Below are 13,154 nucleotides of genomic sequence, written 5' to 3'. Positions count from 1 at the left end.
TTTAAAACCTTCTTCAAATATAAATGAAAGTCAAAACTGGCACAAAAAGACATGCAGATATGACAAATACTGTAAGCCCCAAATTAAATAACCGTAATTATAAGATAAATGACAGCTAGAGCAAAAGACCAGATGGCATTTTAAGATACCAAGTCACTGTCACTTTGTCAAGAACCCACGCATGACCTGTTTTTGTCAGTCTTCCCCCTTTTCCAAGTGTGCACCAAGTTGTTGGTTATAATGATCAAACCTTCTCTGCCTCTCTGATCATCTCTTTGTCTTTGTAACTTATATAAATCGAACAGTAATGACAGACACCCCTGAGCAGCCCTATTCTGTTTTTCGTGTGTCCTATGAAGACACAAAACCCAATATATCTCCAGCAGACCCAGCAGATTCCAGCCCTAATTGGCACGCACAACAGTGAGGGGTGGCTCTGCTTTGTGAACATTTCATGAGAAAGCCTGTGGGCCACTTTTTTTTTTTTTCCTTTTTCTTTTTTTTTTTATTACTCATTTTATGATTGAAAACATTCCAAAACATAAAATGTTTTTCACTCAGTTTCTCTCAAGCAAGTGGCAGCAGAGCTGATGTACTACTGTGGTTCCACTGTGTACATATGCCGTTAGAAATTCATGAGCTGCACAATATCCAAGTTAATTTATATGCGGATATCAACAGAGAGTTGCTTGATGAATTATACATAGCAGATGCAACCCACAGAAGACAGATGAATGAAATTAATGTGCGCTCGCAGTTCGATCCTGGCCACAGTTGGGATCTGTGCAGTGTAACCATGCAGGAGATATCACAGACACTGACAGACTATCATCAAATGCTATTTATGAGGCTATTTGATGCCAAATGAGTAACCACAGTATTCCCCTGGCTCGCAAAAATGTCAGAATTCTGCACATCACTTTTTAGCACTAGCATTTTAAAGAAACTCAAAAGAAGCTTTCACACTAAATTTAACTGCAGTCTCGTGTAGTGAGTGTGTATAGAGCTGAGCCTGCACTCTACTCCAGTCTCCTCGAGCAAGACATTCGGCCTCATTCACCGACAGCTCTTTGGAAGAAATGAAATTTAAACCAACTTCTGTCATTTATAAGAAGATTGTGACATTCACACATTTTTTGTTATCCAGGATTAGTTCAGAATCTACAAACACATTTCAATACTGCCATGTCAAGATATTTGTTTTTTTGTATTCCGTCATTTTGTCACAGAATATTATAAAATAACACATACAGATTTGAGTTGGGTTTTTTTAAATTGTGCAATATTTGGTTTAACAGGAAAAGCAGATTTAAATTCAAAACTTGAAAAATTCTTAGTGTTTATGTATATATTTTTTTTAAATTATGTTGAAAATAGAATAGTTCTTCAGAACAATAGAAAACCTGCCTTTAAAGAAAGATATTTTAATAATCAGTAACATGTTCTGTCATTACATTTTCAGCTCTGAAAGGTGTTTTGTCTAAACAAGTGATATCATCTGAGGTTTGTTTTTGTCCTTTACATTTCATACCCTCTGCTTATGCAACTAAAATCACCCTGTTTGTTGTTCACTTCCAGCAGCATTAGCACCTGCAAATGTATGTGTTACAACACAAGTCCAGGACTCTATTAGTTTTTAAATCTCAATATTCAATTCAATATTACCTGCTTTTCTTTTCAATGCTGGATGTTCAAATGGCCCTGTTGTCGTATTCCTTCTTATTGCTATCGGAGTGGCTCATGCTATGCTATGCAGAAACTATGCAACTATATGGCATTCATAAACTGAAAAAACACAGGCGTGTACAGATCTGCAGTTCAACAACGAGGTCATGAATCAAAAAAACTCTCTGAGAAGATATACCTCAATGTTGCTAATTGACTACAAAGATTTAATGAAGCTGTTGGATGGGAAACTTGGTTGTCTTAAAGAAAAAAATAGTCTCCTTTAAAACAATAAATTCAGCCCAGTTTAAATCTGCAGAAAGTGACTGTTGTTGTTAAGGTTAACCCTCACATGAAATATGGGTGTTCATAAAGTAACTTGTTCCCCATTTAAAAAGCTACAGTATACCTGGGAGTGACATCATTGATTACTAATACCTTTAACCTGTAGACACTGAAGAAGTATCCAATAGTATTAATTAATTCTACTCATACACATTTATACAGCCGATGAAGCAACAATAAATGTCTCGCCCAAGGAGACATCGGACATGTGACTGCAGGAGCTGGGGATCAAGCCCCTGACCAACTTTACCAACTGAGCCACAGCTGCCCTTTAACAATCTGTTTTTCAATCCAATAAATCTTTATATTGACTTTTTGGACTGAGAAACACAGATTTTTTCAGAGTTAATCACAACATCGTGATGAATATAGCGTCCCTTTCAGCCTACGGCTGGTTTTTCAGGGGCGTGGTCAAATTGAAAAGATAAAATCCTCCACACTGCTCTTGCTAGGCATAACAGGTTAAAAAAAAAGAAGAGACGAAACAGTTCTGTGTGTAGGGCTAATCTTTAAAACCACAAGGTTTCCCCATCGTTGAGCTTGTTGAATTTTATTGAAGAGTACCTTCAACATCCACTACATGCTTACATCAGGCCGTAACATGAAACATTTCTCTCCCTGATGTCTGTGATATATAATTCATTGCCCACCACCAGCCTCACAATAAAACATGCACCTTCATCATTATCATCATTCTTCATTCCTGAACAACCTTGTGTTATTGTGGCTTTCCCATGCACAGCAATTCACGGGACTTTCATATGTTTAATCTGAAAACGCCCAATAGAAGAATCCTGCTATGCTTAGAGCATTTTGTTGTCAGGCATGCTGTATAACAAAGGACGCCTCAGGAGGAATTGGACATAAATAAAAGTGCTGAATATCAGGATGGAGTGTATACAGCCGGCACTGACATGGGCTTCACTTGGAACACGCACAATGTGTAGCTAGACAGAAAAACCTGCCTTTGTTAGCTCAGGGACTGTGAAATTAAATCGAATAATGTGGACAGCTGGAGCTGAGGCTCGACTGTGGATGCAGCTCTCCACTGTCAACACACATCAATAAACAACCTAATAAAAAGCCCCGTGGTCAAAACATTATTTCAGCTGCCGTTCTTCTTCGACGTGCAGAAAACACTCGCAGCTAAACCCTTGCTCGGCTCCGTGCTTACAAATCGTACGTCGTGGCCGTGTCCTACAGGTGGGTGCTGTGAGTTCAGAGACAGCTTGTCATATAGCGCTGCCATTTGCAGCACCTCTAACCTTTTATCCTGCTCTCTTTCTTTTGCAGCTTCTGATCTCTGATGTCACTCGCTTTCTGTCTGGGTACCTTCTTTCTTCTTTTGTTGATCCAGGTCGACATAAAACCCACACACACACACACACACACACACACACACAACACACACACAAACACCACACACAAACACCACACACAAACCGGCCCTATTGGTCTGATCCCTATCTCGTTTTCTGCCAATGTCTTTGCCATCATTTCCATCAAATCCTTTTTTACAGATATAAAGGTTGCTTGATTGACAGGTGGAAGTAGCCACAGCAAAACACGGCTGATAAGAATCAGTGTTTGCTGCTGATGGGCTGTCTGCTGATACCACCTCAGGCATCAGCTCTGGCATTTATACCACTTGGCTGGCCACAAGCTTTTAAGATAGTGACACCTGTGTGTGTGTGTGTGTGTGTGTGTGTGTGTGTGTGTGTGTGTGTGTGTGTGTGTGTGTGTGTGTGTGTGTGTGTGTGTGTGTGTGTGTGTGTGTGTGTGTGTGTCTGCTTTGGACCAAGGACCCAAGATGAATGATAACAGGAAAGGAAAGCCAATGTGATTTTTGCAAAGAAACTGGCAAGACAATGGATCAGACTCGATATGTAAACCCCATTTTGTGAAGATGAATTTTGGTTTATTTGATAAGCTTTTTAATTGCTTTGCCACACTTGGCCAAAGCTGCTGTATCACTGAACCCACAATTCTGAATAACATTAGAATCTTCTGGTTCTTAATAACTAGGAATGCATCAGTAGCTCAGTCCGTAGGAACTTGGGATCTGTGCAGTGTGCAGTGAACATACCTCTGATAGAGGTATGTTCATCTTAAAAGACACTTTTCTTTGACACTGATAATTACATGTTGCTTAGTGATGTGCTCATGATGGATTAATGTTCTCAAGTGTCTTGAGATTACTCTTATTACAGTTGGCACTAAACGTTAATTGTTTGATCAATGTTTGCCAACTTTCTTTTAAGAAGCAACAACAATTAATTTAGGGGAAAACATCTCTATCTAACCCTCAATCAAAAAAAAATATTTTAACATTGAAATCACTGTATGCCCTGAATTTGTCAGTGTACAGCCCTATGAAAATATTAACTGACCCTGAGAACATTTAAAAAAAGGTTTGCATTGCTTGTACTGCCAATAGTTAGAAATTAGAGATTAACAAGTGTATGCCTCATCAAGCACCTGTTACTTTTTTGAAACCAGATAACATAAAGCAGTTGCTATTTGGGATGTGAATTCTGCCTCATGAGGTTTTTTTTTTTGGTTTTTTTTTTCAATTTTCAGGTGTCAGCAAAAACTACTTTGAAATGCTCTTTGGTAATAAAGTCAGCCTACTTCAATAGCTTTTTTCCTAAATGCTAAATCCACCAATGTGCAAAGATGCCTTGAACATTGTTAAACAAGATGCAAGACAGTTAAATTTGCATTAACTTCTTGACTCAATTATGTTAGACAATATTAACGCTCAGATTTCTTTTTGTTTTGATAAGATAAAATAAAAGACCTTTATTGTCACTGTACAAGTACAATGAAATACTGTTAGCGCAATACCATATCAAAAATATACAAAACACTATGACCAAAGTCATGAATTAGAATATGGATAAATAATGCAGTATAGATAAACAGTACACAGTTAAAATATACAATAAACTGAAAGTGACGTGCTGAATGAATATATTGCACTTAGTTTTGGGGTATTGATGTCTCGGAGTGGGGGGTGGGGTGTTGCTTTGTGTGTTCATGGCTGAGACAGCTCTGTGGTAGAAGCTGTTCCAGAGTCTGGTTGTGTGCGCGAACAGCACCCTGTAGCTCTTGCCTGAGGGCAGGCAGGTGAACAGGGTGTGTCCGGGGTGTGTGATGTCACGGATGACGACTGTTGCCTTATGGGTGCAGCGTAGATGCAGCATAGATGCTAGTGATGCGTAGCTGCCATTGCACGATCACCTTAAACAAACTCTACCTTCAGGAGACATTGACATGTGTGAATTTATAAGTCTAAACCCCCTTTGTTGTAAAAGAAGAATATTGACTTCAAAACAACATGAAACAAAACTTTCCATTTGCAATGACAGATCAACCTTAAATTTGATTTTTCAGTGAAACAACACAGCACGGAAGCTGGGGGGGGGGGGGGGGTTGTTAGAATGCATTTGCTCCCTGAACTAGGCTAATGTTCTCTGCGCTAATGCTAAATGGAGAAAACTAGCGAACCATGCTGAACGGATAATCATGACACCATACATAGTGAGAAAGCATTTTGTATTCAACGCAGATGGGAAAACTCATGGATAATGGTAAGGCTTTTAGCTGTGACTTCAAATGAAGCTGCCTTGCAGTGACTTTAAATAAAGAACACCATGTTATTTGACTTTGAGGACGAGAGATGGAATCACATTTCTTTGAATTATTAAAATGTTCAAATTTCATGAAATTAATAACTTTAATGTTAAAACTGACAACTGCATCACATATCACATAAAACCTCATAAACACACAAAGACTCATTATAGGCATCAAAACCACATATTAACTTGGATCGGATATCAGGCGCTTCACATCAATCTCACCATGTGTCTTTGTGCAAACAGAGAAAAGCAAGCACAGAAGATACACACACACACACACACACACACACTTGGCCACACTTACACACACATCCAGGCGCAGGTGTTCATATCCTATCCAACATGTTATTTCCCACTTGATCAGACAAAAAGATAATACCATGTTGCTGTGCAAAGAGACCATAGATGAAGTCACCTACAGTATGCCTCCCTGTCTCCTGACACCTAACATATCATTATGATAACCCCTCTCTCTCTCTTTCTCTCTCTCTCTCTCTCTCTCTCTCTCTCTCTCTGTGCTACCTTCTCTTTAACATTCTCCTATGAGTCAACAGGTAAGTTCCTTATACCTGCAAAATACATATAATTAGGCAAAGCAGGATTTCATACATATACAAATGTTAAAGAATGTGATTAAGTTGTTAAAAGAGCCAATTCTAGAGAATGCAAAACTGACGGTGGATCAGAAATGAATAGGTAGGTGGTGAAGCAGCAGTGTGGATCCAATAACTAAGAGAATGCCAAAGAAGTTCATATTGAAAGTTTTGAAATCAGTCAAACACACATGCACTTAAGAGCACATGCACACACTCACAAACACTTTCTAACCTGTACTAATGAACCCCACACATGTATCAAGTCCCAATCAAACATGCACACACTGACAGAACAACAGGACAGACACACTTCCATGCACAGTCATAACATGCCTACTCAGGGCTTTATTTTCGCCCGGGGAAATCAAGATGATCTGTGCTCCAGCTATGGCTCCTCTTTGATGCTCAATTAACTCAGGCAGACCTGGATAGCAGAGCCAATTATTAATTCAGCTTAGCAAGTGCGTGGTTGAAAGGCACACAAGTGATGTCATGGCTAAGCAACCAGAGACACGTTGCTCTCGCTGACAGGTCTGCGTCTCACTCCTTTCTCAAAGTTTTAAAATGCAGAATTTTAATTTTCGACTCTTGTAAATAACACAGAGGCAGGTTCTGGAGTTTTTCTCATTATACTGCTTTTACTTGACACCTTTTTTTTTCGCTTTCTTCTCTCACTGTTTGTGTGCCTCTCTTACTCCCAGACAAGCTCCTTCACCAGCCTTTATTTCCCACCTCTCTGTCTTTCACATACATCCCACTCACTCAGTCTTTGCCACCGTTTACCTCTGCCTGTGAATCCCCTCATCTCTCAGCTGCACCCTTAACCCTCCTCTCTCCTCATGCCTTTTTCATCATATCACTAATTTTCTCTCCCATCTTGTTATGTCTCTTCCTTTGTTGTCTTCTGCACTACAGACTGAGGGATAATGGAGTAGGGGGAGAGGAGGAGGGCCTGTGGGCTGACAGAGAAAGTCCCATCTGCAGCGAGCTCGTTAGAAAGATGGGAGGAGAAATCGGTGGCAGAAACACACCAGGCATCCAAACACCCCTCTCTCTCTCTCTCTCTTGCTGTCTGTCTCTCTCAAACACACACACACACACACACACACACACATTGCTGCCTTACTGGACTCTTTCCAACAATGACACGTCATTACCTCCTCTGTCACTGTCTTCTTCCTGTGGAGCTCCTCAAAGTCTTGCTCTCATTAATCAGTCAAATATACAGATACATGGCAATTGGTGACAGGTTTTACATTCCGTCAATTTAGAGCCCTTTTTTGATTAGCTATTGTATAACTGCAGAAATCAAACCCTAAATCCAAAGCATTATTATGAGCTGGACTGCTTTTCATCTTCTTTTTCTTTTCTCTAAAGAAAGAGGAATGTGACCCATACGTGACAGGGGGATAAAATGCTTAAGGACACTTCAGAAGGCTAAATCTCTCACTGCTGCTAACGCCTGGACGTACACTTTAGATGATGCTATGAAGCAACCTGACAGATGATTTAGGTAATCATCAGAAGAGCCTTCAGTCTTAACAACTGTCTGCCAAAGTGATGGAAGAACCACCTTTCTAGGAGCTGCTGTGAGGATTTACACAGTGAGTAGTCTACCCAGTTCCACTCTAAACTTAAACAAACGTCTTTTCTTACTTTATTGTGAAGGTCAAAAGCGTGCGAGTATGCACACATAACATTCTTGAAAGTGTACAGCCTTCAAAGGTTTATTCCCATGATCTCAAGTTTTTTACGTTTTAAACTTCCCTAGACAGGAATAAAGTGTCACTGCTTCCCCTTGCATGCAAAGAGCCAGTGTTAGAAAGTGTTAAAAAGAGACTTAAAAAGAGAATTCTAGACCTTTTTGCTGGAGGACGTGCTCCTACAACTGCTGAACACTGTGTGTTCCCAAATCACACTTAAACGTGTCCACAGGTTGAGGGGCTTCAACAACGGCTATGTGAGGGTGGGGTAGATATCTTACATATTGAACATTTTACAAGCTAAACAATCAATATCCAAGTCAGTGGAAGGAATCTGTGAGTATACAAAAATGCCACAATGGAATTCTTTATGACCAAGCAATTATTTCTTATATGGAAACAACACCACACATTTCAAGCCAACAAGCAGCTGTCGGCCAGCTGTAGCTTACATTAGCCATCGGCACACCAACACCAGAACCAGCTTACGTTCAGCCTTTTGAGGATCACAGCAGCTCGTTGAAACTTCTTTGTCATCCTCATCTTCCAATCTCGTGCTTTTTGTACTTTTGTTGCAAACAATATCTCCACCAAGTTAGCATCACCATCGCCTGAATTAGCTGCTTGTGGTGGGCAACCCACATCATTCACTTTCCCTCGTTTCTATTCATAGCTAAAGTGCCATGGTCCATTGTCAGCTCTTCAGATTTCAAGTGACTGACTCAACACCTTCGGCAACTTCTGGACTGAAAAAAAAAAAAAAAAAAGTATGGCACGTGTATGATCTTCCACATGGGCAATCACACTGGAAACATCACAGATCCACCAATGAGATAGCATAAATAGCATTGGGAAGCATTCAACATCATATCTGTCACTGTGATTTTATGTAAATAGAAAAAAGAAATTAGCATCTTACATAGAACCTGGACATAATCATAAGATCGCCATGTTGGGTGCACTACTCCAACCCCCTCAAGGGAAAGAAGAGTGATGGTCTAGGTTTAATGGTGCATGACATGTAGGCTTTCTTACAACAATTATATTGTAATGGTATCATGTTAAATTGCCCATTAGCTGAGGCACATCAGTGTTTTTTCTGTCATTAAACAAGCTCATAAGCTTTGAGTCACCAACATCAGCATGGAATCAGGTGATTGATGATCAAACTGTGGCTGTCAATTAGAGCCTCCCCGCGAGCTAGAACATGTTATCGATATAATTGGCATGTATTGATCAAATGTCAGCCAGTTTGTTGCCTGAGGCCCCTTCACATTGCTTTTTAGTGAACATGTCGAAGAAAACATAAAAACATACATAACAGATGAGGAAACTGAAGGACATCAAAGTATCAAATCAAAGCATTTACTCTTTATTCTCTTTTTTCATCTTGCTCGGGCTTCATGTTCTATTTATGTCTCATGCCAGTTTGTCCTTACTTAAGTCATGTACTTGTGTTGGATAGAGCAATATTTCTCAATGGTTGAAAAATCTCTTTTTGAGAGGTTCAAGGAGAAATAGTGACAATGCGAGCATAACGTTATATCAGTCAGTATCTACAGCCTAACAAAAGAAGCACAGTCAATACAAAAATAGCTTTTTTTTCACCACATGTTGACAAATTAGCAGCATCAGACTTTGCCTCGGGGCCTGTGTCACTCCTCAAAGAGGTACCATGTTTGCCACTGGGCATCATGCTCCTCTGGAGGAAAGCCATTAGTGCGATTTCAACAGTCAATGCGCTTAATATTAATGTTCTTAAAAACAAAAGAAAACAAAATAATATGTGCTAAGTAAGACTGTACTCTCACGAGTGTCAGAACATTTCTGAAATATAAGCTATTATGTCATCAGATATATACTGTGATTGTGCTAAAAAAAAATGCAATGTGAATAGGTGGTGACTCTTTGTTCCTGTCTTGACGAGTCAGGTTGGAGCACAGTCCCGGGATCTGCTCAACTCATTGTCTTGCTCATCTGAAAGAGTCCCTGTTCGCTATGCTGTCTACCATGTCACATGAATTATGAACTCCTGAAACAAATAAAAGATAAGGAGAGATAATTGCACGGATAGATTTCTGTCTTTTTATTGCATTAAACATGAAATACAATCAGAAGACCGTATTGCATTATTGGACATTTTAAAATATCAATAAAGCAAAGTAACTGTGCGGCCTGGAGAGATGATTTTGATGCCAAACATCAAAGTGGATTTTATTTTTCAAAAGGAATTCTAACCTCACTAACGCTTAATCTTTACTCGTTGGCCTCATGTAAAGCATGGTAAAAGCACTGTTGTTTGTTAGATCTGCAACACGATCAGTGCATTAAACCACAACCCACTCCAACTCAGGGAGGAAAATCAAATTCATAACAGCTACAATATTTTCAAATCCTCCCTCAGCCTGCTCTGCTACAGGGAGGAGGATGACCATAATTCAAACTCTTCCCTCCTCATCTTCACTACTCTGTAAGGCGGCAGGCGGGCCAGCTCATCCCGGCAGCTCTTTGGACTGTTGTCAGCACTCCATCCTGTGGACGCCTGCCAGTAGTCCCTCCGTCCGATCAATAGGCACCGGCGGCTAGCTTTCCCCCTTTGCTCTCTCTCCTAGCACAGTATAAAGACTGCTCTGTTCTGCCGGCGCAGCATAGTGATTAGGCATTAGGCCTGCGCTGCTGTGTGAATTAGCTTAATCTGTGTCCGCGATGAAGGACGAGGCTTTTCATGCCCACAGGAGACATTCACTGGACATAAAAAGAAAACTAATCTTTAGGAAATTTAGAGAGAGACAGAGTGTGTGTATGCACATGTGTGTGAGTGAGGGAGGCACAGTTCCCACAGTGATAGATCTTTTGTGATGCTGCTTATCCTTCAATAATAAAGTCTATTGATGTTCTGGGAGGGTTAGGGCTCATGGGCATGGGGACTGAAGTACTGTCGTCACTGTAAGTCCTGGTAAGGCGCAATAACTTGCTGTCTATGGCTAGAGCAAAATCTATATCCCCATATTCCTGCACCAGAGGTTAGTTTAAGGGGAATTAGAGGGGATTATGTTCTCTTTGTTGCATTGCTGCTTACCTGGTCACAGAGGAAGCTGCTTAACCTGCAAATTTCAATCCAAAGTTTTATGGTTTAGAGGCTATTTAACCCATAAGGCTAGGTTTATGAACCTGAGCGTTCACTAATACCCTTTCCCTCTCTGTCCAACATGCATCTGCCAAGTGCTGACAAGCAGTCGGCTGAACATGAACCCACAGCATGCCTAACAGCAGCCCTGCCCTCCTCCTTGTCTTCTTCCTCCACATCATCTGCTGGATAAATTGTACGCCCTTGACAAACTGCCAGCTCACAATCCCCCTCCTGCAAATGTCCATTGATCAAAGCTCAAGTACAGCTGTGGGAAAGGTATGGAGTCTTACCCCTATACGCTTATCCTTTCCTCACCTCTCCTGCTCTCGGATCTCACAGACAAAAAGGCATTTCAATCAAACTTTAAGGGTGTCATTGGATGATGCGGTTTAAAAGCCATACTTCAGTGTAACACTTTTGGAGTAATAATAAATCAAATGCCATGATACCTTTGTTCCCAGATATTTCAAAGCATATTAGCAAAACTTCACTTTTTACAGATGTGGAAATAGTAAATCATGCAGGGCAAGGGAGAGAACTTCCTCCTGTATTTTGTTTCAGATGTGTTTTTTGTACAGCTTTTAAAGCACTTTTACGCACCACCAATGGTGAATTTGGGTCAGTAGTCAGCCAAATATCTCTTTCTGCGTTGGGTGATCTGAGCACAGCTGGACGCTAGTTTCTGAGTGAAGCCTCGCAGCAAGCTTGTTATCTAAAGCAGGGCATCATTTTTTAAAACCTCCACTCTTTCCCAGAATCCTCCACCATGCATGCACATGTAAGTCAATGTCAGATTTCCGGCGTATATCCAAAATGCGCGATCAAGTCCCACTGTGAGACGATAATGGTCAAAATCACAGGCGATCGCTATCACCTGCTCTCTCTCTCTCTCTCTCTCTTTCTTTCTTTCTCTGTCTGCCCGATCATGTTAAGTGTAAAGCTGGGAAAACAACGCGATGACTTACCGAAATGTGATCCTGGCCACTAACAAGCGACCAGCTTCTCCTTGTTTCCTCTCTGCCCCTGTTCCGCCTCTCTGTCAAGTCAATCCGCAGCGTGCTTCAGATCAGATCAGAACAGATCGGTGCGCCTTTTCCGCTGCGTCCTGAGTTGCCGGGAATGGAGCGACCATTTGCCGGGGGTGCAAGCTTGAGACATCCGCAGGGAGGAGGAGGAGGAAGAGGAGGAGAAGGATGTAGAAGAGACGGAGGAGGAGGAAGAGGCGAGGCGCTGGGTACGAAAGCGAGAAAGACAGAAAGACAGAGGGAGACAGAGTGAGAGAAAGAGAGGTGAGCAGCAAAGCACTGCAGCGATGGGGAGGCAGCAGCAGCAGCAGCACCAGAGAGGAGGCAGACAGCAGCTCCCTCTCTCTCGCTGTGGCACTCAATCACGCACCTACGCACGCACGCGCAGCACCGCTGTCATTCGAGGATATAGAGCGCCATCTTCCGGTTGTATCTCTGCCATTATCATTATAATATTACAATAAGTTTAATGTCGTTTAGGTGCATAATCATATTGCAATGGGTTTTTTTCCCCTTTTTTGACAGAACATTTGGGAAATTTTAGATAAGTTAACAGGCAGCTTTTCCTCAACCTGACGCCGTCAGTCCTTATCCCAACATGCTGTATGTTTCATCCCCTATGTGTGATTCTGATCTTAAAAAAGGGATGAGTTTTCTCGTGTGACCAGAGCCACCATATACATGCTGTGGACCCCCCTCCCCTCCACGCCCTACCCCCTCGTCCTGCTCTCTTCTTCACACACATAACCTCCATGGCAACTTCATCCCGTTGGGGTTACGATGATGATAATATCACCTGACCTGCACTCCATCATCTTCCAGTCCCTTAAACCCCCCCCCCCCCCCCCCCCCCCCCCAAACACACACACGCACACACACGCACACACACACACACACTCTCTCACACACACACACACACACACACACACACACACACACACACACACACACACACACACACACACACACACACACACACACACACCTGGCTTCCCAAGGTCAAGATTTGCTGAGTGTTTCATTTGCTGCTATATCATGATTTCTGC

General features: G+C 41.5%; 1 protein-coding gene across 2 annotated transcripts in view; it reads right to left on the bottom strand.

Moving 5' to 3' along the window:
* The window catches only part of ctnnd2a (catenin (cadherin-associated protein), delta 2a), a 244,958-nt gene extending 232,438 nt beyond the window's left edge, over positions 1–12,520 (bottom strand). For both annotated transcript variants that reach the window (XM_079361441.1, XM_079361442.1), the window contains exon 1: positions 12,049–12,520. The gene's annotated coding sequence lies outside the window, so the exon portion shown is untranslated. The remainder of the gene's footprint in view (positions 1–12,048) is intronic.
* Between the last annotated feature and the right edge of the window lie 634 nt (positions 12,521–13,154).

The sequence above is a fragment of the Symphodus melops genome (assembly GCF_947650265.1).
Source record: "Symphodus melops genome assembly, chromosome: 14".
Lineage (NCBI taxonomy): Eukaryota > Metazoa > Chordata > Actinopteri > Labriformes > Labridae > Symphodus > Symphodus melops.
The sequence above is the reverse complement of the archived record's forward strand: the minus strand, read 5'-3'. Positions and strand labels throughout refer to the sequence as shown.